Here is a 26498-nt window from a genome sequence, read left to right as displayed (position 1 = left end):
TATCCTACATAGGACCAGGATATCTAGCCAGCCCAAAAAGGCAAGAAAATAAATAAAGGGTATACAAATTTTTTTTAATATCTGTTTCTATATACAAATGATGTGAAAATCCCAAGGAAACAATGACAAAAATTTCCTAAAGCTAATAAGTGAGTTCAGTAAGTAAGATCACAGGATACAGAATCAACATGTATAAAATAGTTGTATTTCTATATACTAAAAATGTACACATGAAAATCAAAATTAAAAATATAAAACCATTTACAATTGTTCAAAAATAATGAAATCCTTAGACGTTAACCCAAAAAGACATATAAAGGACTTGAATGCTAAAATTACAAAATGCTCATGTAAAGAAATCAAAAAAAGCTCTAAATAAACAGAGAGACATATCTTGTTCATATCATGGGACACAGTAAAGATGTCATTCTCTCCCAAATTGAAACGTAGAATTAATTAACACAATTTCTGTCAACATCTTAGCAAGTGATAGATTTATACAAGATTATTTTAAAATTTATATGAAATGGCAAAGCAACTGGGATAACTAAAATAATTTTGAAATTATTATTTCAAAGAGAATTATAAAATTAATTACAATTCTCTTTGAAATAATAATTTCAAAATTATTTTAGGAATCAGCCTACCTGATTTCAAGACTTATTATATAGCTACAGTAATCAAGACTACATGGTATTGGCAAAGGGATAAACACATCGATGAATGGAAAAAAATAGAGAACCCAGAAATAGTCTCACAAAAGTACAGCTATTATAGTCAGAATAATGCCCCCTCCCCCTGCAATAGCCACATTCAGTTCCTGGAATCTGTGATGAAGTTAGGTTACATGGCAAAAGGGACTTTGTAGGTGTGTTTAAATTAAGGATCTTAAAAGAAAGAGTTTATCTTGGATTAGTCAGCAAAGATCACTGTAATCACAGGTATTCTTATAAGTGAAAAGGGGAGGCAGGAGGTTCAGAGTCAGAGAAAAAATTGAGCTGCTATGCTGTTAGCTTTGAAGATGGAGGAAGGGACCATGAGCTAAAGAATGCAGGCAGCCTCTCAAGGCTAGAAAAAGCAAGAGGTTCTTCTATAGAGCCTCCAGAAAGAATGCAGCCTTGCCAATACCTTGATTTAGCCCATGGAGGTTCATTTTGTATTTTGGACCTCCAGGAGTATGAGATAGTAATTTTGCGTTATTTTAAGTCAGTGCTGTAAAGTGGTGACTTTTTACAGCAGCAGTAGGAAAGTAATATGATGGCCAATGATTTTGGACAAAGATGCAAAAGCAATTCAATGGAGGTCAGATAGTCTTTTTAATAAACAGTGCTAGAGGAATTGGACGTGCATTGGCAAAAAATAATAATAATAATAATTGAACCTAACCCAAAACTCACAGCTTATGCAAAAATTAATGCAAAATACATCACAGATTAAAAGATAAAATGTAAAACCATAAAACTTTTGGAACAAATTATTGGAAAAAAATCTTTGGAAAATAGTGCTTGGTGAAGACTTCTCAGATGTGACACAAAAAGTACAACCCATAAAAGAAAAATAATCAATAAATTAAACTTCGTCAAAACTAAAAACTTTAGCTCTGTGAAAATCCCTGTTAAGAAGATGAAAAGACAAGTTACACATAGGGAGAAAAGATATCTTCAGATGAACGATTCAACATCAAGTTTTTTCCTCTCTGCCTCCCGTTTCCTAGATCCTGAAATGCAGCACTCACTCTCCTTTCCCTAACAATATCATCTACCAGGAAGGAGGGGAAGAGAAGGCTGGGGAAAGTAGTAAATGGGTCCCTAAGAGATCATCCAGATTTAGATCTTTCACACTCAAACAACATTTAGTAATTTTTACCCTAGATTTGGAAATAAATATTCTCTCAAATATGTTTCTACTAATATAGGAGGCCTTTCAAAAAAGCTACAGGTATGAAGCCGGCCCAGGGCTTTACTCATGGACTTTACTGCAACATTTTTTGTTATTCCATTAGCAGGCCAGATAATGCAACTAAGCAGAGAAGCCCATTTGTATGCTGAGTTAAGGAATAATTCTCAGTGCAGAATTCTCCCCATGTGGTCCTTGCTTGGCCTTTAATATTCTACGATGTTTCCAATTATTTTAGATCGTCATCAAATGTCACATTCTCCAAAAACAAAAATAACTTTAAAAGTTACTTTAGTAGATATAAATGCCTTGTGATACATTTCGAATTTTGTAAGCAGGAATGGCCATGGAGTGTCAAAATTCCAAAAACATTGGTAAGCACATATAGATAGATAATAGGTAGATATATTTACACGAATTTAAATGGATATTTACAGACACATACACGTCAATGATTTGGAAATACATCATACTTTCAAGAAGAAATACTATGTGAATTTAAAATTATTTGCCATGATAATGCATCATCACTAATATTTTTGCTTCTAATATATATCATATTTTCATTTCTCACCTTTTTTTGAGAAAAATGAAAAGAAAAAGAGTTGTTCTCAGAGAGGTTTTTTTGTTGTTTTTTGTGTTTTTTTTTTTTAGGTGGAGACTCGCTCTGTCACCCAGGCTGGAGTGCAGTGGTACAATCTAGGCCCACTGCAACCTCCACCTCTCAGATTCAAGGGATTCTCCTCCCTCAACCTCCTGAGTAGCTGGGATTACATGCACCCACCAACACACCTGGCTAATTTTGATATTTTTAGTAGAAGCAAGGTTTCCCCATGTTGGCAAGGCTGGTCTCCAACTCCTGACTTCAAGTGATCCATCTGCCTCGGCCTCCCAAAGTGCTTTGATTACAGGCGTGAGCCACTGCGTCCGGCCTCAGAGTTTTAGATTAGGAGCTTAGAGTTTTAGATTAGTATACTTATACTGACCTTATTGGTGAAAAATACTGAACATTATATTCACTTACCTTAGTGGCTGCTTTGAGGCACTTTCAGATCCTCCTTAAAATTGTGTTTGAGAAAAAGGCAGTCACTTCTTTTGTAACATAATGAGTTTAATAAGTAATGCACAACATTTGGTTGCTCCACTGTTCTCTACCAGTTTAGGAATGACAGTTTTCATTGCAAATGCAGCCAGTGGGTTCATTTCTAAGCATAAGCCTTTTTAAAAAAAATTGATATACTAATATTTGTACATTTTTATGGTGTACATTTGGTATTTTGTTACATGCATAGGATGTGTAATGGTCAAATTAGGGTATTTAGGTTATCTATCACCTCAAGTATTCATGTCTACATATTGGGAACATTTCAAGTCCTTACTTCTAGCTATTTTGAAATACACAATACTTTTTTGATAACTACAGTTACTCTACCCTGCTATTAAACATTGGAACTTATTCTTTCTATTTAACTATGTCTGTACACATTGACCAAGCTCTCTTCATCCGCCTGCCTTCAACCACCCTTCCCAGCCTCTGGTACCTATCATTCTACTCTCTACCTCCACAAGATTAACTTTTTTAGTTCCTACATGTGAGTGAGAACATGCAACATGTGTCTGTGTCTGACTCACTTCACTTAAAATAATAACCTCTAGTTCCTTCCATGTTGCTGCAAATGATGGAATTTTATTATTTTTATGACCAAACAGTATTTCCTGTGTACATATACCACATTTTTTTTTCATCCATTTGTCCACTGATGAACACTTAAGTTGAAATTAAGTTGATGTAGAAAACTGTAGATCCTTTTTGAATCAATCAGTAGAGGCTCTATTTTTTACATTGTTTATTAGGATAGATAGGATTTCTAAAAGATAAAGTATTTGTCTCTGCAGAACAAATTTCACTATTGATTTATCCCATTTATATCCTAGTTGCTAACTAAAATATAGAGGAACATTTTTTTCAGTAAAGTGGTTATTAGCAGAAAGACAAAACTTTTTAAATGGCATGTCATATGATTTCTTCCTAGACTAGTTAAAATACTGAAATACAGTGTCTCCTAAGGTAGTGTGGGGCAGTTTATCAGAATCTTCTAAATGGCTTTTACAATTCAACAGAGAAACTCTCCCCTCCTTTTCTAAAGGCACATTAAAATTTAGGAAGGGGTGGTTATTTTGAAGATAACCTCTTCAGGATTTTTCTTTTTTTTTGAGATGGAATCTCACTGTGTCGCCCAGGCTGGAGTGCAGTGGTGCAATCTTGGCTCACTGCAACCTCCGTCTCCCTGGTTCAAGCAATTCTCCTGCCTCAGCCTTCTGAGTAACTGGGACTACAGGCACGTGTCACCATGCCTGGCAAATTTTTGTATTTTTTTTAGTAGAAATGGGGTTTCACCATATTGGCCAGGCTGATCTGGAACTCCTGACCTCATGATCTGCCCTCCTTGGCCTCCCACAGTGCTGGGATTACAGGTGTGAGCCACTGCACCCGGCCCTCTTCAGGAGATTCTAATGCACCTCTTCTTACTGAACAATTAATCTCTGAAATTAAAGGCTCTTCTGATTGTTTAGCACATGGGTCTAGAAATTTCCTGATGTACGTTTCAAATTTCTTGGGCACACAAAAATGCAGATGGTTGGGCTTCATTCCCAGAGATTTTGGTTCTCTTGTTTTGAGAATCCACATTTCACAAAATATCCTCCCACCTGCAAACCCCCTCAGTGATTTTTAAGCAGCTAGTCTAAGAAGCATGATTTGATAACCACCAATCACTGGGCAGTGGTTTCTAAACCTGGAAGATCATCAGAATTACCCAGTGTTGTTGTTGTTGTTATTATTATTATTATTATTATTATTATTATTATTATTTAGATGGATTCTTGCTCTGTCACCCAGGCTGGAGCGCAGTGGCACGATCTCAGCTGACTGCAACCTCTGCCTCCCAGGTTCAAGCGATTCTCCTGCCTCAGCCTCCTGAGTAGCTGGACTACAGGCGCCTGCTACCACGCCTGGCTAATTTTTAGTATTTTTAGTAGAGACGGGGTTTCACTGTGTTAGCCAGGATAGTCTCGATCTCCTGACCTTGTGATCCGCCCACCTAGGCCTCCCAAAGTGCTGGGATTACAGGCATGAGCCACCACACCCAGCCTACCCAGGGTATTTTTTAAAATACAAATAAGTTTGCCTCATAAACTCGAGTTTTAAATTCTGTTTACCTGGTTGAATTCAGGGAATTGTGTGTGGATGTTATTTCTATTCTTCAGACGTTCTTCATGTCATTTTGACATGTAACTAAGTATGGGAACCACTGTGAGTATTATAAGGATGTATTTTGTCTCATTATATCCTCTAAATTATCTTTATAATAAAGTTGCTTAAAGTACATTTAGAGTACCCACTATGGGCAGGCATGGAGCTAGTGGGATACAGAAAGTGACCCTGGAGACATTTAGAGTGTGGACCATGTAGCGGGTCCTCAAATGAACAATTACACTGGAAAGTGATGCTCACTTTAATACAGATATCACAAACTGCTAAATATAGTGACCCTTTGTGTTCAAAGACTTATCAGAAAATATGAGCAATATATTTAACTGAATCGATTTAGAAAAGAACTTCCTCCTTGACAAAGGTAAGAGACACAAAAGGAATAATTAGTAACTTTCTGCCATATGTTGTGAATTATGCTAGGTGCTTTTCCTCCATCACCTTTAATCCTCACAACATCCCTTGAAACGGGCATTATAATCCCTCTTTTTCCAAAAAGGAAGCTGCAGCTCAGAGTGATTTGACCAAGATTTTTCAATGAGAAAGTATATTATAGCCAGCATCTAAATCAGAATCTGTCTGACTCCAAAGCCTATGCATTTTCCTCTTTATCTGGCTAAGGTTTCCCAGTGGGATGATAATCCAGTGTATGCTGTGCACAGAGAGTTATTTCTTCTTCCCTCCCCTCCCCTGATGTACTCATAGTACATGTAAACAGATTGCCCTCTCCTCTGAGAAAATGTGGAAATATTTAGAAAATAATTATTTTTAGTATTCTAAATGGAGGTTTAAAGATTAAAAATGCTGAAACTATTGCTTACAGTAAGATTGTGAAGTAGCTGTGAATTTCATTAAACCATGTTATACCTAGCCTTGAGCTATTCCAATCTTCACACCTTTTCCTCACTACCTTCTCTCCTATAAGAGTAACTCTTAAATATAACATTTATATACTTTCATTGGGATAGAAGATGTACTCCATGAACAAAATTTAAATGTGTAGTTGCAACAAATATATATACAGACAGATAGTACGCGTGTGTGTGTGTGTGTGTGTGTGTGTGCGTGTGTGTGGTGTATATGTGTATGTATGTGCATGGGTTTAGGCAGAATTGCAGGAATTACATCATTCTCTCATTTGATAAGCAATTCTGGACACATGGGGATCTAGCAATAAACAAGACAGATATGGCCCCTTTTTTGAATGGCTTGTAGTCTGGAGAATAAAAAAAAGAAATAATAAATAAAATTAAAACATTCATGTATACACACACACAAAGGAATGGAGCAAGCATGAATGTTTTGATAGTGTAAAAAAGGAACTTCCTCTTCTCTAATTGTTACAAAACTTGTTACGTTGGTGTTGGTTGCTGTAGTTATGTTTGCACCACTTTAGTTATAAAGTGCAACATTCAACTCTGGTTATAAAGAAAATATCATTTCATGTCCTCTGGAGGTTAGTCAGAAAACCAAGGAAATAGTCCAAAAGATCTAAAGAACATATTGATTTATTTGAAAGCAACAAAAATTCAATGTCATTCAGTGTAAGAAATGTTTGAAATCACATGGGAAAAAATTCTAGCTCCTGGGGTATCTCAAGAAAGAAAATATGACAGATTAATGCAGAGTTAATTACAAATTTAATTTTCTTATTGCCAGAGAAGGCATTTGTTGTCACTTTCATCAAGCAGTAACTAAGTACTTTTTCTTATTTTTATTATAATAATGCATAAAGTTTTGTTCTATTAATTTAATACTTTATGGAAGAACCTGCAGTAAAATTGCCTACCATGGAACAATCATTTCAATGGTGGAATTTTAAACATTAGTTAAGAGAGGATGTCATTCAGCAAGTGTTTTTCTTAACACTATTTCTTCTCTAAGATTTACAAAACGCTAGCGTAACACAGAAGTGTCTGTGTGAAAGAGCATGGGGTGGGGAGAGGAGAGACAGGTGGGAGAAAGTGAGAAGAGAGAGACAGATAATGATAAAAATGGTCTAACATCATTGAATATTCATCTTTGTCTCAGTTGACTAAAGCCACTGCTGCCCATTTGCGGTGAGATGGCACCAACAGCCTCAGAAGTGTGCCACGTGAAGCTGAAACATAAGACCTTTTAAATTCCTGCTTCTATCTATGACAACCCATCTCATCTTACACTGAAAAGTCATGTCTCTTTTATGACTCTTTTCATTATAACCCTAAAAAAACCTTTTCTTGGTTTCCTCTGCTTAAAATTAAAATTGAAAAGCAAGTTGAACATTATTAGAGGGGGAATCTTAAAAGGTAGAATGTCAAGAACACATAGGCAGGCGAATTGAGGAGGTATTAGTTTTATGCACATTATGCAAGAGGTTTTGGGGGAATTTCTTTTTTTTCCCAATATACCTCAATAGGATTTGGGGAACAAATGGTATTTGGTTACATTAACAAGTTCTTAATGGTGATTTCTGAGATTCTGGCGCACCCATTGTCTGATCAGTATACACTGTAATCTTTTATCCCTCACTCCCCTCCCACCCTTTTCCCCGAGTCCCCAAAGTCCACTGTATTATTCTTTTGACTTTGCATCTTCATAGCTTAGCTCCCACTTATAAGTGAGAACATATGGTGTTTGGTTTTCCATTCCAGAGTTAGTTCACTTAGAATAATGATCTCCATCCATCCAGGTTGCTGTGAATGTCATTATTTTGTTCCTTTTTCTGGATGCATAGTATTCCATGGTACATATATTATGATTTTTTTAATCCAATTGTTGATTAATGGGCATTTGAGGTGGTTCCATATTTTTGCAACAGTGAATTGTGCTGCTGTAAACATGCATGTGCAAGTATCTTTCTCATGTAATGACTTCTTTTCCTCTGGGTAGATACCTAGTAGTGGGATTGCTGGATCAAATGATAGTTCTATTTTACTTCTTTAAGGAATCTCAACACTGTTGTCCGTAGTGGTTTTACTAGTTAACATTCCCACCAGCAATATAGAAGTGTTCCCTTTTCACCACATCCACAGCAACATCTATTTTTTCGTTTTTTGATTTTTTGATCATGGCCATTCTTGTAGAACTAAGGTGGTATTGCACTGTGAGTTTGTTTTCTATTTCCCTGATTGCTAATGATGTTGAGCATTTTTTCATATGTTTGTTGGCCATTTGTATATCTTTTTCTGATAATTGTCTATGCATGTTCTTAGCCTACTTTTTAATGGAATTGTTTGTTTTTTCTTGCTGATATGTACTAATATCCATAATCTAATCTTGTTGGATTATAGATTGTGAATATTTTCTCCCACTCTATGGTTGTTTAGTGATTATTTATTTTGCTGTACACAAGGTTTTTAGTTTAATTAAGTCCCATCTATTTATCTTTGCTTTTGTTGCATTTGCTTTTGGGTTCTTGGTCATGAAGTCTTTGCCTAAGCCAAGGTCTACAAGGGTTTTTCCAGTGTTATTTTCAATAATTTTTATAATTTCAGGTCTTAGATTTAAGTGTTTGATCCATCTTGAGTTGATTTTTATATAATGTCAGAAATTTGGATCCTGTTTTATTCTTCTATATGTGGCTTGCCAATTATAGCAGCACTATTTGTTGAATAGGGTATCTTTTCCCCACTTTATGTTTTTCTTTGCTTTGACAAAGATCTGTTGGCTGTAAGTATTTGGCTTTATTCTAGGTTCTCTATTCTGTTCCATTAATCCATGTGCCTATTTTTATGCAACTACCATGCTGTTTTGGTGACTGTGACCTTATAGTAGAGTTTAAAATCAGGTAATGTGATGCCTCCAGATTTAATCTTTTTGTTTAGTCTTACTTTGGCTATATGGGCTCTTTTTTGGTTCCATATGAATTTTAGGATTGTTTTTCTAGTTCTGTGAAGAATTATGTTGGTATTTTTATAGGAATTGCATGGAATCTGTAGATGGTTTTCGGCAGTATGGTCATTTTTCACAATATTGATTCTACCCATCCATTAGCATGGGATATGTTTCCATTTGTTTGTGTTGTATATGATTTCCTTCAGCAGTGTTTTGTAGTTTTCCTTGTAGAGGTCTTTCATCTTTTCTGGTTAGGTATATTCCTAGGTATTTTACTATTACTTATTATTATTTTTGCAGCAGTTGTAAAAGGGGTTGACTTTTTTATTTGTTTCTCAGCTTGGTCACTGTTCATGTATGGCAGAGCTACTGATATGTGTACATTAATTTTGTATCCTGTAACTTTGCTGAATTCATTTAACAGTTCTATAAGCTTTTTGGATGAGTATTTTGGGTTTTCTAGGTGTTCAATCATATCATCAGCAAACAGCGACAGTTTGACTTCCTCTTTACCAATTTGGATGCCCTTTATTTCTTTCTGTTGTCTGATTGCTCTGGATAGGATTGAATAAGTGATAAAAGTGGGCATCCTTGCCTTGGTCCAGGTTCAGGGGGAATGCTTTCAACTTTTCCCATTCAGTATTATGTTGGCTGTGCGTTTGTCACACATGCCTTTTATTACATTAAGGTATGTCCCCTGTATGTCAATTTTGCTGAGGGTTTTGATTATAAAGGATGCTGAATTTTGTCAAATGCTTTTTCTGCATCTATTGAGATTATCATGTACTTTTTGTTTTTAATTCTGTGTATGCGGTGTATAACATTTATTGACTTGTGTATGTTGAACCATCTCTGCATCCCTGGTATGAAACCCAGTTGATTATGGCATAGTGTCTTTTTGATATACTGTTGGATTCAGTTAGCTAGTATTTTCTTACAGATTTTTGCATCTATATTCATCAGAGATATTGGTCTGTACCTTCCTTTTTTGTTATGTCAATTCCTGGTTTTAGAATTAGGGTGATACTGGCTTCATAGAATGATGTAGAGGGGATTCCCTTCTTCCCTATCTTGTGGAATAGTGTTGATAGAATTGGTATCAATTCTTCTTTGAATGTCTGATACAATTCAGTTGTGAATCCATGTTGTCCTGACTTTTTTTGTTGGCAATTTTTAAAATCACTCTTTAAGTCTCGTTAGTTGTTATTGGTCTGTTTCAAGTTTCTATTTCTTCCTGGTTTAATCTGAGAGAGTTGTATATTTCCAGGAATTTATCCATCTCTTCTGTGTTTTCTAGTTTATGTGCATAAAGGTATTCATAGTAGCCTTGAATGATCTTTTGTATTTCTGTGGTATCAGTTGTAATATCTCCTGTTTCATTTCTAATTGAGTTTATTTGGATCTTCTCCCTTCTTTTCTTGGTTAATCTTGCTAATGGTCTAGCAATTTTATTTATCTTTACAAAAAAACAGCTTTTTCTTTCATCTTTTGTCTTGTTTTTGTTGTTGTTTCAGTCTCATTTAGTTCTGCTCTGATCTTTGTTATTTCTTTTCTTCTGCTGGGTTTGGGTTGGTTGTTTTTTTTTTTTCTTTAGTTTCATGTGGTGTGTCCTTAGATTTTCTATTTGTGCTCTTTCTGACTTTTTGAGGTAAGCATTTATGCTATGAACTTTCCTGTTAGCACTGCTGTTGCTGTAGCCTAGAGGTTTTGAGAGGCTGTGTCACTATTATCATTCAGTTCAAAGAGTTTTTTTTTTGTTGTTGTTGTTGTTGTTGTTGTTGTTTTTGAGATGGCATCTTGCCCTGTCACCCAGGCTGGAGTGCAGTGGTGTGATCTCGGCTCACTGCAAGCTCCACCTCCCAGGTTCATGCCATTCTCCTGCCTCAGCATCCCAAGTAGCTGGGACTACAGGCACCTGCCACCACACCCAGCTAATTTTTTTGGATTTTCAGTAGAGACAGGGTTTCACTGTGTTAGCCAGGATGGTCTCAATCTCCTGAACTTGTGATCTGCCCGCCTCGGCCTCCCAAAGTGCCAGAATTACAGGTGTGAGCCACCACACCTGGCCCAATTCAAAGAATTTTTAAATTTCCATCTTGATTTCATTGTTGACACAATGATCAATCAAGAATAGACAATTTAATTTCCATGTATTTGAGGGTTCCTTTTGGAGTTGATTTCAAATTATATTCCACAGTGATCTGAGAGAGTACTTGATATCATTTCAACTTTCTTAAATTTATTCAGTTTTATTTTGTGACCTGTCGTATGGTCTATCTTGGAGATGGTTCCATGCACTGATGAACACAATGTATATTCTGCAGTTGTTGGGTAGAATGTTTTGTAAATATCTGTTGAGTCCATTTATTCTAGGGTATAGTTTAAATTCATAGTTTCTTTGTTGACTTTCTGTCTTGATGACCTGTCTAGTGCCATCAGTGGAGAATTGAAGTCCCCTGCTATTACTGTGTTGCAGTCTACCTCATTTCTCGGGACTGGTAGTAATTGTTTTATAAATTTGGGAACTCCAGTGTTAGGTGTATATTTATTTTGGATTATGATACTTTCCAGTTGGACAACTCCTTCTATCATTATGCAATGTCCCTCTTAGTCTTTTTTAACTGCTAGTGCTTTAAGTTTGTTTTGTCTGATACAAGAATAGCTTTCCTGCTTGCTTTTGATGTCCATTTGCATGGAATATCTTTTTCCACCTCTGTACCTTAAATGTATGTGAATCCTTAAGTGTCAAATGAGTCTCTTGAAGACAGCAGATACTTGTTTGGTGAATTCTTATGCATTCTGCCATTCTATATCTTTTAAGTGCAGCATTTAGGCGATTTACATGTGTTTTTATTTTACAGGTCCTGTGAGATTTATGCTTTAAGGAGGTTCAATTTTGGTGTATCTTAAAGATTTAGAGCTACTTTTAGTAGTTCTTGCAGTGCTGGCTTGGTAGTGGTGAATTCTCTCAGTATTTGTTTGTCTAAGAAAGACTGTATCTTTCCTTCATTTGTGAAACTTAGTTTCACTGGATACAAAATTCCTGACTGAAATTGTTTTGTTTAAGGAGGCTAAAGACAGGACCTCAATTCCTTTTAGCTTGTAGGGTTCTGCTAAGAAATCTGTTAATCTGATAGGTTTTCCTTTATAGGTTACCTGGTGCTTTTGCCTCAGAGCTCTTAAGATTCTTTCTTTCATCTTGACTTTAGATAACCTGATGACTATGTGCCTAGATGATTATCTTTTTGAGGTAAATTTTTGAGATGTTCTTTGAGCTTCTTGTATTTCGATGTCTACATCTCTAGCAAGGCCATGGAAGTTTTCCTTGATTATTCGCTCAAATATGTTTTCCAAACTTTTAGATTTCTTTTCTTCCTCAAGAACACCAGTTGTTCTTAGGTTTGGTCATTTAATATAATTCCTAACTTTTCGGAAGCTTTGTTCATTTTATAAATTCGTTTTGCTTTGTCTTTGTTGCAATGGGTTAATTTGAAAACCTTGTCTTTGAGTTCTGAAGTTTTGTTTGATTCTATCGCTGAGACTTTCCAGTGTATTTTGCATTTCTGTGTGTCCTTCATTTCCAGAAGTTGTGATTGTTTTTATTTATGCTATCTATTTCACTAAAGATTTTCCCCTTTATATCTTGTATCTTTTTTTTTTTTTCATTTCATTAAGTTGGACTTCACCTTTCCTTGGTGCCTCCTTGATTAGCTTAATAATCAGCCTTCTCAATTATTCTTCTGGCAATTCAGGGATTTCTCCTTGGTTTGGATCCATTGCTGGTGAGCTAGTGTGATCTTTGGGGGGTGTTAAAGTACCTTGTTTTTTTCATATTACCAGAATTGTTTTACTGGTTTCTTCTCAGGCAGACTGTGTCAGAGGAATGATCTGCGACCCAAGGGCTTCTGTTCAGATTCTTTTTCCCACATAGTGCTCCCTTAATGTAGTGCTCTCCCCTTTCCCCTTGGGAAGTGACTTCCTGAGAGCCAAACTGCAGTGATCATTATTTTTCTTCTGGATCTAGCCACACCGCAGAGCTACCAGGCACTGGGTGGTACTGGGGAGTGTCTGTATAGACTCCTGTGATGTGAACTGTCTTCAGGTCTCTCAGCCATGCATACCAGCACCTGCTCCAGTGGAGGTGGCAGGGGAGTGAGATGGACTCTATGAGAGCCCTTAGTTGTAGTTTTGTTTATTGCACTAGTTTTGTGTTGGTTGGCTTCCAGCCAGGAGGTGAAATTTTCAAGACAGCATCAGCTGTGGTAGTATAGGGAGAATCAGGTGGTGGGCAGGACCCTAGAGCTCCCAAGAGATTAAGTCCTTCGTCTTAGGAGTTTTTTGGCTGTTTTCCAGGGCCTGTAGGAGTGAACCACTTCCTTTGAAGGGTCTTGGTTTTGGAGGAATTTCTTATAACCCCAAAAGACTCCTCATTAGCATGATGTTCAACAAAACAAAAGTGATTGCTTTATCTTCATTATGATGTAGAAAACTTAGAATTGCAGAAAAAGATAATTAAATTAATCATGTTCATCTAAAGCTCTTGGCCATGTCTTCACATAAAACTTCTCATTGAGGAATGAGATTTGAATATCCAGAAAGATGGGCTTAGCTAACATAGTCAACAGCTGGCAGACAGAGGTGATAGATGTAATAACAAAAGAATTATCCCATGTCTTGGGTGACCACTTGCCCAAAGTCACAAACAGATTATGATCAGTAAAATCAGAAGAGGTAGTCACCCCATGCAGAGGAGAATGCAGAGGTTGACAGAGTGGATTCTGAAAAATGATCAGCAAAATTCTCAGATGCATACTCAATCAGCTTTAGATCAGTTACATGATCTTATCCAACACCTTCTTCTTCTTAGATGATGAAAACATTGCTCAGAACAGAATGGCCTACCAAAGGCATACAGCTAACTAGGGGTAGAGCTGGCATAGGAGGATAGATTATGGGACACCCAGCTTTGACCTTCACTGCTTCATGCTGTAGTGCCTAAGTTTAATGGTTTTGATGTTGCCTTTTCTCTTCACCCTCATTTAGAAAGGATCAGTTGGGATTTGGCTTTATCATCTCTTACCAAGAAGAATGGATGACTATTGGGAGATCTTGGTTCAGTTTGTCTCATTTACCACACTACCCTAAATTAAAGAAGCAAGAGAGAAGTAGCCTCAGTAGAGTCCAAAACTTTTGGATGTAGAAAACAATACAAACATCTCTCTTCCCTTCTCTGGAAGCACCTCAACAGTTACCAACAGAATGGGAAGCACTCACCCAAACTCAGCATGATTTATGTCCTTTCTTCCAGATAGTAGTGTAAATTCTGAGTCCTCTACTCTCCTGGAGAATGTTTCCTCTATGTAGATCACAACACTGACAGTGCTCTGAGGCCTTGGTAGCAATAAAGACTCTTTAGTCCAGGAATCCAATCTAGTCCACAACTCTAACCCAGAAGTTGTGTCCAGAGCCTCTGCAACATTCACACCATTTGTGTTTTGCTAATTAAAATAGATTGAAGGTCTAGTACTGGAAGTCTTAGCCAGAGAAGTCTGACATGAGAAAGAGATAAAGGGTATCCAAATCAGTAAAGAGGAAGTCAAACTGTCCCTGTTTGCTGATGATATGATCATTTACTTAGAAAACCCTGAGGACTCCTCCAGAAAGTTCCTAAAACTGATAAACTAATTCCACAAAGTTTCCAGATACAAGATTAATGTACACAAATCAGTAGGTCTTCTATACACCAAGAGTGACCAAACAGAGAATGAAATCAAGAACTCAACCCCTTTTACGATAGCTGCCAAGAAATAAAAAATAAAAATCCTAGGCATATACCTAACAAAGGAGTCAAAAGACCTCTACAAGGAAAACTACAAAACACTGCTAAAAGAAATAGACAACACAAACAAATGGGAACACATCCCATGATCATGGATGGGTAGAATCAATATTGTGAAAATGACCATACTGCCAAAAACAATCTAAAATTCAATGCAATCTCCATCAAAATACCACCATCATTCTTCATAGAATTAGAAAAAACAACCTAAAATTCATGTGGAACCAAAAAAGAACCCACAGAGCCAAAGCAAGACTAAGCAAAAAGAACAAATCTGGAGGCATCACACTACCTGATTTCAAACTATACTATAAGGCCATAGTCACCAAAACAGCAGGGTACTGGTATAAAAATTGGCACATAGACCAATGGAACAGAATAAAGAACCCGGAAATAAACCCAAATACTTACAGCCATCTGATCTTTGACAAAGCAAACACAAACTTAAAGTGGGGAAACAACTCCCTTTTCAACAAATGGTGCTGGGATAATTGGCTAGCCACATGCAGGAGAATGAAACTGGATCCTCATCTCTCACCTTACATAAAAATCAACTCAAGATGGATTAAGGACTTAAACCTAAGATCTGAAACTATAAAAATTCTAGAAGATGACATTGGAAAAAGCCTTCTAGACATTAGCTTAGGCAAGGATTTCATACCAAAAACCCAAAAGCAATTGCAATAAAAACAAAGATAAATAGCTGGGACCTAATTAAACTAAAGAGCTTTTGCATGGCAAAATGAACAGTCAGCAGAGTAAACAGACAGTGCACACAAGGGGAGAAAATCTTCACAATCTATACAACTGACAAAGGACTAATATCCAGAATCTACAACGAACTCAAACAAATCAGTAAGAAAAAAATAATCCCACCAAAAAGTGGGAAAAGCACATCAATAGACAATTTTAAAAGAAGATAGACAAATGGCCAAAAAACATATGAAAAGATGCTCAACTGATGATCCAGGAAATGCAAATCAAAACCACAATGCAATTCTATCTTACTCCTGTAAGAATGGCCATAATCAAAGAATCAAAAAACAGTAGATGCTGGCACGGATGCGGTGAACAGGGAACACTTCTACACTGCTGGTGAGAATGTGAACTAGTACAGCTGCTATGGAAAACAGTGTAGAGATTCCTTAAATAACTAAAAATAGTACTACCATTTGATCCAGCAATCTCACTACTGGGTATCTACCCAGGGGAAAAGAAGTCATTATTCGTAAAACATAACTTGCACACGCATGTTTATAGCAGCACAATTCACAATAGCAAAACTGTGGAACCAACCCAAATGTCCATCAATTACCCAGTGGATAAAGAAACTCTGGGCTGGGACGCGGTGGTTAGTGCCTGTAATCCCAACATGTTGGGAGGCCGAGGTGGGCGGATCACGAGGTCAGGAGTTCAAGACCAGCCTGGCCAAGATGGTGAAATCCCATTTCTACTAAAAATACAAAAATTAGCCATGCATGGCAGTGTGTGCCTGTAACCCCAGCTACTTGGGAGGCTGAGGCAAGGAATTGCTTGAACCCAGGAGGCGGAGGTTGCAGTGAGCCAAGATCGCACCACTGCTCTCTAGCCTTGGTGACACAGCGAGAGTCCGTCTCAAAAAAAAAAAAAAAAGAAAGAAAGAAACAGGTATATACTGATACACACACACACACACACACACACACACACACACACACACAAACAATGGAATACTACTCAGCCATAAAAAGGAATGAATTAACAGCATTTGCAATGACCTGGATGAGATTAGAGACTATTATTCTAAGTGAAGTAACTCAGGAAGGGAAAACCAAACACTGTATGTTCTCACTGATATGTAGGAGCTAAGCTAGGAGGACGCAAAGGCGTAAGAATGATACAGTGGCCTTTCAGGACTAGGGAGGAAGAGTGGGAGGGGGGCGAGGGATAAAAGATAACAAATAGGGTGCAGTATATACTGCTCGGGTGATAGGTACACCAGGTTCTCACAAATATCCACTAAAGAACTTGCTCATGTAACCAAATACCACCTGTACCCCAGTAGCTTATGGAAAAATAAAACTTTTTAAAAAAGAAATTAATTAAGTGCTGCCATTTTGTTATATTAGGAACTTGGGAAGGACTAGCTCCGTCTTTGACTAATACCAGAGTAATTATACAGCAAGTTAATGTGAGACTTTTTTTTTTTTTTTTTTGAGACAGAGTCTTATTCTGTCGCCCAGGCTGGAGTGCAATGGCACAGTCTCGGCTCACTGCAAGCTCCGCCTCCCGGGTTCACGCCGTTCTCCTGCCTCAGCCTCCCGAGTAGCTGGGACTACAGGCGCCTGCCACCACGCCTGGCTAATTTTTTTGTGTTTTTAACAGAAACGGGGTTTCATCGTGTTAGCCAGGATGGTCTCGATCTCTTGACCTCATGATCCGCCCGCCTCAGCCTCCCAAAGTGCTGGGATTACAGGCGTGAGCCACCGCGCCTGTCCGAAACTTTTTTAACTGACAGAAAATATTGTATTTACCATGTACAACATATTGTTCTGAAGTATATATACATTGCAGAATGACTTACACAAGTTAACATATGCATTACCTCACATGCATGTTGTTTTTAACACTTTGCACCCACTGTCTTAGCATTTTCCAATAACACAATATATTGTAAACTATAGTCACCATGTTGTACAATAGGTCTCTTGAACTTATTATAAGTTAATGTGAAATGTGGATAGTGTATCTTAGATTCACAGTGAGAAAATTATTCAATATTTTCCGTTGTTATAAAATAATTATTCATCATATACATTTATTCTAGTATTCCTTATCTTATTTGAACCTGATGATAATCCTTATAAATTGTCACAGTAGATGTAATTATTTATATTTTTATCCTGAGGATTCTGGCTTAGAGAGTTTAAGCAATCTGCTCAAGAGCTATAGCTAGCCATGGGAAAGCTAAAGCTAAAACTCTGGACTTTCAATTCTGGTCTAGTGGGCTTCCTATAACAAGTAGTCTAAAAATAAGTGTTTTTAACCTGGGGATTGACCCAGATGACCTTAAAGTTGCCCTCAGCTTGAGTAAACTTTAGGCAGACTTCTTTTTGACTATAGGCTTCTGACCTCCCTTTGCTTACAGAATTTAATTTAGAAAACCTGTCATTGCACATTCTTTCTCATCCTTTTGAAATGTATGTAAAATCTGCCACCCTTTTGACAGTTTTACCACCCAGGACTGTCTTTCTCAAGAACCTGGAGCCACCTCTTTGAAATGTAACCAAGGACAATAGCACCCCTATCTCCTGGTCTCTGTGGAGGGTAGCAACTTACTTGTTGTCAAGTAGCAAACACAGATGGACTAATCACACAGGAAAACATTCCTGCAAACTCAGGAATAACTCTATTTACTTGACGCATTCCATTTATCACCCTCCCTCCCAATATCCTCCAGTACTTTTCTACTAGCTCAGCCCAGCTCTTAAAAACCCCCTGCCTTTTGTTTCCGAGAAGTTGAGTTCAATCTCTCTCCCCTATTGCAATAGTCTTGATGAAAGTCTTCCTTACTTGTTTAACTTTGTCCTGTGCAATTTTTTACTGACAGGACCATGTTCCCTGGGAGACTGTAAGAACTTTTCAAATCCAAATAAGCACCAAGCATTTTATATCAGAGAAATAAAAGCATTTAAATTATATATGTGTATGTGTATATACATATATAATTTTAGTATATATTTAAACATACATGTTGCAATTATCACTTTAAATACAAATTGATTTGAAAGCATTATAAAATTTTAAAACAGCTTTTATACATTTTGTATTTTCTCAATAAATGTAACAATCCTGTGGAAATCTTTGAAATCTTCATTTCCAAACAATTCTGTGGAAATCTAGAAATCTTTGGAAATCTTGGAAATTTAGAGATGTTAAATTTATCTTTTTGAGTAATAGAGGTCAGATAATTTTCTTTGTGTCTATTCAGCATAAAGATGCAGACCTAAGTACTATTAATTAGGGAACTATGTCACAGATACATTGCTACCTAAACTGCTCTACCAAATTTAAGCCATCACAGAGCAAAACATGAATTCTTGGTAACCCTAGAAAAACTCTCTAGTGACCAAAAAAGAACTGAATAGACACTACCTTATTTAGCCTCTCTTTTTAATTTATACCATTGTTTTCTGGAGATGCTAAGCATAAAAATATGCGTCAGCAGGAGAGAATATGGCCTCATATATAATATCATTTATTGATTTTTTTCCGACATTTTATTTCAAACTTGTTCTTCTCCAGAAGAGCTCTTATTCCAAGGGGATATGTGAAGTGAGAGATCCACCACACTGACTTCCTTAACTGAGATTTCTCTGATCATTTTCTCCTTTAGGCTTATTTTCTCACAAAATAGTCCATTATAGTTTGCCATAGTTTAGGAACTTGCTTTTTGAAAAATCTAATTTTTGACAGAATCTAAAACACTTGAAAGGGATAAAGACAAAAACAAAAACACTTGAATCTTGATTTAACAAAGGATGAAAACAGCAGAGCTTGGGATTTCCCTCCTCTACTAAACCTGCTATCATTCTTGGTGATGTCAACAACCACAAAGAAGTCATCAAGCACTGTGGTTTCTCACGCCTACCCATCTTTTCCCCTACCCCCTCCTTTGCCACATACTTTTATTGTCATCACCAATAACTAAAGTAGCACCTCTGAAATCTCAATGGCAAGCTAACACTGCTCTTCTCCTGCTTATTATATCATCTCAATTGCTATAACTCTTTAGTTATATTGACTCTTGTTCACTGACTCTACCAATTTTTCCTTGTCTATCTCATCCAGTTTTGTGACTTTATATATTATCTACCTACTGATGACTCCCAATAAGTTAATTAAATTATTCCTTATTTTGGCATCTACTTTTTTTTCTGAGACAGGGTCTCACTCTGTTACTCAAGCTGAGTACTATGCTGTGATTATGGCTCACTGTAGCCTCAACTTCTTGGGCTCAAGCAATTCTCAGCCTTCTGAGCAGCTAGGATTAGCAGGTGCATACCACCAGGCCTGGCTAATTTTTGATTATTTGTACAAATGGGATCTCACTATGTTGCCCAGGTTGGTCTCAAACTCCTGAATTCAAGTGATTCTCCCACCTCGGCCTCCCAAAGTGCTGGGATTACAAGTATGAGCCACCATGCCTGGCCCGTCATCTAAATTTTAAGTTACATAGTTCTCAGATCAACTATCACACTTACCTTTAGGTTTCTGTTGGTGACAAATTGAAAAGATAATTCAGAAGCTCAGGTTCCTGTCCATATCCTACTTTTATGGGCTTCCCAAGGTCATGTTATATTAGCAGGTAACATGTAAATTGGAAACATCCTCAACAGTCCCTCTTAAACTCCACAAAGGTTAGTTTATTTCTTCTATTGTGCTTAATATCATGAAGCATTTTTTTGTAAGTTCCACTTTTATTAGGGCAATCTCCTTAGGCAATAGCAAAGAAGCTCAAGTTTCTTTAATTTGTCATCCAAATCATATATCTTCTATAAATATAAATATTAATATTTAGTTTTTTTCTCAGATGGCAGGTCTGAAATGAATTTTATCCCAGTTTTATTGGGAAAGTTTTATCTTTTCAAATTTAGGTACCAAATTCAGTAAAATAAAACTATTATCTTTTAGGCCTACATTATGAGTTTCCCAAAACTGCCTCCTTTACCTTATAAAAGAAAGGGGCATAGAAATAGTGCTCCTAAATTTTATTTAATTCAAAATAGTTATGAAAGCTATTGTCTACCAAACTTAACACATATTTTTTGATTTGAAAAAATCAAGAGTTTATCTTTCTAGTAAATATGTAGATATAAATGATCTTTTAATGATTGAAAAACTTGTCAAATTAAAAAAAGCATATTTTTATTTCACCTTAAATATGGGTACAATAAATGTCACTAATGGGATTTACTTCCATGACTCTAGGTTCATAAAACTTTTTCTTTTTTGTTCATTTAAAGTCTGAACAATTACTAGGGGTGTGAGCCAATAGTATGTATGTAATCACAGATCTATTACTTATTTCAGTCTTACTTTAAATTCAGTAACCAAGCCATATCCATCATGTCTAAGAGTAATAGCAGCAATAGAAAAACATGTGAAATCCATGGTTGATTTAGTTATAAAGTGCCCACAAAGCTTAATAGTTTCCCCTGCCATAAAATCTCTTCTATCGGCAAAATACCCTTAGCACTTTTCAGCTAGTTGTTCCACTAGATAATGTGGACATCAAGCTTACCTTGACCTGTCACACACTAACTTATCCTGTGTATTCAGGATAATTGCCAGACTTTCCAATGTTTAAATCACCAACCTCCCATAGATCATCTTTCCCTGAAAATAACACTCAAAAACCTTCCCAAAGAGGCAAACTTAGGCTACTTTGGAGAAACTTCTAGAAGGAATAGCCAACCTTCTCTTGATGCACACAGTAAGACAGGACAATTGGAAAAGGTATTTTGAAACTGGCAGATATAACAAATGACACAAATTTTGTCTGGATGCCTACCAAATCATTTTAAAGTTACATTTATTACTTAGAGTTATGGTTAATTACATAGGAATTAATTACTTCTTAGCTAGCCAAAGAGAAAATGTGTACTATAGCAAATATTGCTTGTTGCACCTAAACTGGTAGAGGTCAAGTAGAATAGTGAATGATTAGCTTACAAAAAACAACATCAAGAAAAGCCACCAGGTTTCTTTGAAACAGACCCAGTTAGATTCTGGAACATGTTTTTATAATTTATAGCCTGAGTTTTATAATTTTGCCCTTTAATGACATTATTTTTTATAAGGAGCAATATTGGATTCAGCAATTTTGTAGGAGAAAAAAGGTAATCATATCGTATCGGAAGCTGGTAGAGCAAGCTTTGTGTTGAGAAACAAATAATTACTGATGAAGATAATTTTGCTTGATGTGATGAGAACTGAAACTAGAGTGCCATGGTTTGAGGGGTCACTGAAGAGTCAAAAAGTGTCATTTTAAAGGAATGCAAGAGGTACAGAAAAATCTAGAGATGGTTTAACATCTGAGAAAGTTCCTCATATTTAGGAGAGACTAACACATTTGTATGCCCAAAGGAAAGAGAGAGAGTGAAGTAGTGGGAGAAGGGTGGAAAAATCAATGAAGCAAGCTTATTTTTTATTTTTTATTTTTTTTGAGATAGAGCCTTGCTCTTGTCACCCAGGCTGGAGTGCAATAGTGATTCTCCTGCCTCAGCCTCCTGAGTAGCTTGGATTACAGGCATGTGCCACCATGCCCAGCTAATTTTTGTATTTGTAGTAGAGACTGGATTTCAACATGTTGGCCAGGCTGGTCTCAAACTCCAGACCTCAAGTGATCCGCCCACCTCGGCCTCCCAAAGTGCTTGGATTACAGGTGTGAGCCTCCATGTCTGACATGGAGCAAGCTTATTAAGTATGTGGATGATAGAGGTGGACATGCTACCCAGTGCCTAGTTGAGGGATCTGTCATCAATAGAGAGGATCACATTTGATAATACAAGAGATAAAAATGTCTAAATAATAGACCGTGAGCTTCAGGATTCCTTTGAACACCTTTAAATAAGCTATTAGTGAGTTATAATCATTTTTTTTTATTCTTCAGGTAGTTTGAGGCTTTACCTTGATGTAAGCTCTCACTGTAAAGGTAGGAAAAAAAAAAAGCATGATTTTACACTTCAGGAATTCCAACTTCTCTCTCCAGTAATAGGGACACACATTTCATCATTTCTGTTATTTAAGAACTCTGTAAATGATCATTACTTGGAATTTCCACTATCTTTATCATACCAAACTTCAGGAAAGATGAAGAGAGCCAAGGTAATTTTAAAACTATAATTAACAAAGCTCTCAGAAACCTCAAACTATCAAGGCCAAGGTACCATCGATAGCCTTGATGACAACAAATCAATTCTCCTTAATATCTACAAGTTATCTCCTTTTGAATGAATACCAGACCTATCTTAGAAATTTGAGAATAACTTCCAATCCTAGATTCCACTCCATCACGAGCTGATAAAAAAATACAGGCAAAATTCTTTAAAACTTACAGATGAATTATGCTGACCCTCCTACTCTCTAGCATCTCTGCCATCTGGAGGGATCTTGATCATTTTAATATCCCATAGAATGTCATGCTGATCTGTGACATTGATGGTATTATGCTAATTAAATTCAATGGAATTATTTAATCATAACTCAACGATTAAGGTGCTTATTAATCATTTTTTTCAAAAATAAACAATCTTCAAAGATGATTGTACTTTTACCCATTGGTTTCCAGATCTATACATTCTAACTATGAGAATACAAATATACTCACACACATATATACAAATATATATACACAATGCATATATACACAAATGTGTATATGTGTGTTTGGGGGGGGTATTCCAATGTGTAGAATAAAAGCCCAATCTTGAAAGGAGTTATGTACTAGTGAGCAATGTAACTGAGCCTATGGAAGGCCATTTTATTACACTATCAAGTCAGCTGCTTTTGGATAATGTGGTATGGAATAATTTTGAGGCTTAGGCTTATCAATGTATATTCTTTAACCTAAAAGCAGCCCTCTAATTGGAGGTGATATTAACAGATAAGGCTTTCCATGAGTACACACATGCTGCTTCTGACAGAGAAGGCAAATTCATCCCAGAATATTAATCTATTCATGTGATACAAAGCATGACCCCTTGATGATGGAAGTGGTCCAATATAATCAAATAGCCACCATTTTGCTGGCTGTCCCCACTGAGGAATAATGCCATATTGAAGACTCAGCACTGGCCTCTGCTTTCGACAGATGGGCAACACAGAATAAGCAGCAGCTCAGCCTTGGTGAGTTGAGGAACATATTGTTGAGCTATATATCTTCTCCAAAATCTACAGAAGCTCATCAAGCATTTTCTTTTTATGATGAACAGCAAAATACCACTTCTCTTTAGATGGAAAAGCTAAATAGAACACAAATCATGGACCCCTAGAAAGAGATAATGTGACAAGCCTCTGAAATTTCTTCCACATTCTGGTTCAAATATGTCTTACTCATGCACTCAGAGCACTTGCTACATCTTGTTCAGCAATTTTAAGTGGCATACTACTATCAATGTTACAGATCAGCATGACATTCTATGGGATATTAAGATCATCAAGGTCCCTTCAGATGATAGAGATGCTAGAGAGTAGGAGGGTCAACATAATTCAACATAGAGTAGGAGCTCAACATAATAAAAATATACTGTTATCCCTGCCATCGAATGAAAATTTCTTCTGATTTTCCTCACTGATTGAAATGAAAAAAAAAAAAGATTGCAGATCAATCGCTACAAGAAGCTGTGTTTATTTGCTCTAGCATAAGTAGCACATCTGGAACTGCAGCTGCAATTGGCATCATCACTGAATAAGTTTGGGATAATTAGCCTTCATTTTCCACAACCCATCTGGCTTTGGCACTAGCCAAATGGGAAAGTTTAAATAAGGATGTAGTAGGAATCAGTATCACTGTGTCAGTTAAATATTTGATGGTGACATGAATCTTGGCAATTACATGAAAGATAAGGTTATGTTTTGGGTTTATTATCTTTGTTAGAAGAATCAGTGTCAGGACTTATGTTTAGTCCTTCCTACCATTTAGCCTTCATCCCATGGATCAGGGGTTCTAATAGTTTCAAAGTGTATCTGTTTTCTCTATACATTCTAAGACTTGAGAAATACAGTAATTGCAGAACTTATTTTACCTGGAAATGAGCCAAGACTTCATTATCACCTGACAATCATAAGCTCTCATTCCGACCAGAAAATCATGGTAATATTTCAGGTCTCCAGAAATCAGGGTAAGTTCATAGGTCACAATTCCAAACGTCTTAGAATTTTATGACTGGGAGATACTCCATAGATTTTGTGTAATATATTCATCTAACGTTCCTGTATAGCTAAGTCTTCAGATTCCTTCCTGTATGGTGCCAGGAAAGTTCTAGCACTTTATCTTATTAACTTGGTTATCTTTCAGTCCCAGGCTTCAATGACCCAAGCTATCAGAATATTTAGATGACTCTTTGAGGCTTAAACACACATATTAAATCCTAATACCTTATGAATTTACCTTTATTGATGAAGATTTGACCCAATTGAACATATTCCTTGCTCTCGGTTTATCATCTTTCAAACATACTCCTACTTATATGCCCAATGCCCCTGACAATACAGATATTGAAATCTTGTGACAACTGATTTAAGACCCCCTCCTTGCAAAGCAAGATTTTAACTTCTTAGGGCTATGTTGGTACGTAATTAATGAGGACACAAAGGTAATAAGAAATCAGGGTGGGTGTTGAAAAGACCTTAATTAGCTCCTGAGACAATTGCCTGTCATGTAATAACTGAAGACTTCAATTCAGAGGAGGGCTGATAGAGGGACAAGGCTCCCTCACCAACAAGGGGATTTTTACAGGTAGTTGGAGATCAAAGATTTCAATGTCAGTCCACAATTTTCCCAAATGGCCCCGACCCAAGTCTCAAGGTCCCACTTATTTCCATGTGTCCTTCCTTTTAAATGAGAGACCTGGCAGGACGGAACATGTAACTGGAGCTACAACTCTGCAGTCCTTACATTTACGCTTCTAGATATGCAACCTCAGGAGAAGTTCCAATCTCCCACAAGTATTCTTAATTATATGTTTATGGCTCTTAATTTCTGTTTATGCTCTCTGCTGCCCAAATTGATAAACAACTGATTCCATAGCTCTTGTATTTTTATCTATTATTTACAAAATAACTCAATTCCTCAGCCACTCCAGTCAGGTCTTGCCCCTCACCTCTACTTTATCTTATGCTATCAGGCATGATCATGTGAGCAGATTCCAGCACACACCGTGTATTACACATGTCCCTTTCATCCTGGCAAAGAGGTTATCCCTGAGTTCCTTTAAAAATAAACCACCCAATTCCAGTCACCCATCTTAAAGGTGCATTGCTTAGGGAAGCTCATGGTACAAATGATTATGTCAGTCCAGTTCCCAGCAGGAACTTGGAGCATTTACAATACAAAGATCTTGCAGGATGTAGTGGAACTCCAAAGTGTACTGCAGAATGGTGGGGTTGGTAAAAGCTGTTATCATCTGTTGGCTTGAAAGGATAAGAGGAAGGAACAGTCACCAATACCAAGAAGGAAGATGTTGGGAGAAAGGGTTAACCTGAGAGCACCTACAGTCAAAGAACACAGCCTTCCCGAAGTGACCTTGAAGAGAGTAAGGCAGGAGAATAACTGCACTAACCACAACTTCTCATCTCCTGTTGGTGCTCCCCACTGGCCAAACTCAACAGGAAGCTAGAGGACAAGGTGGACCACCAATTTAGTCCATACAGTCAGCCTCCTGGGATAGAAGGCAGGGAAGGAGAAGGTAAAGACAAGATCTGGAGAGGAAAAGAGATGAGGTCTGGCTCACTCCTATTGTGGAAATTCTCCTGTGCTCCTATTTCAGCTCTGCTGGCAACTAAAATCATTATTGGTGGCTTCCATGAAATCCTCACACTTCCAGATTTCTTGGAAGAGGCCTTTCTGATCTTTCCTTTTGCAGCTCTTCCAGTGGTTGTCTAAGCCTCAAATTCTTTATATTAATTTTCTTT

This window comes from Pongo abelii, chromosome 3, assembly GCF_028885655.2.
Source record: "Pongo abelii isolate AG06213 chromosome 3, NHGRI_mPonAbe1-v2.0_pri, whole genome shotgun sequence".
Taxonomy (NCBI): domain Eukaryota; kingdom Metazoa; phylum Chordata; class Mammalia; order Primates; family Hominidae; genus Pongo; species Pongo abelii.
Note: the sequence above shows the minus strand (reverse complement) of the source record.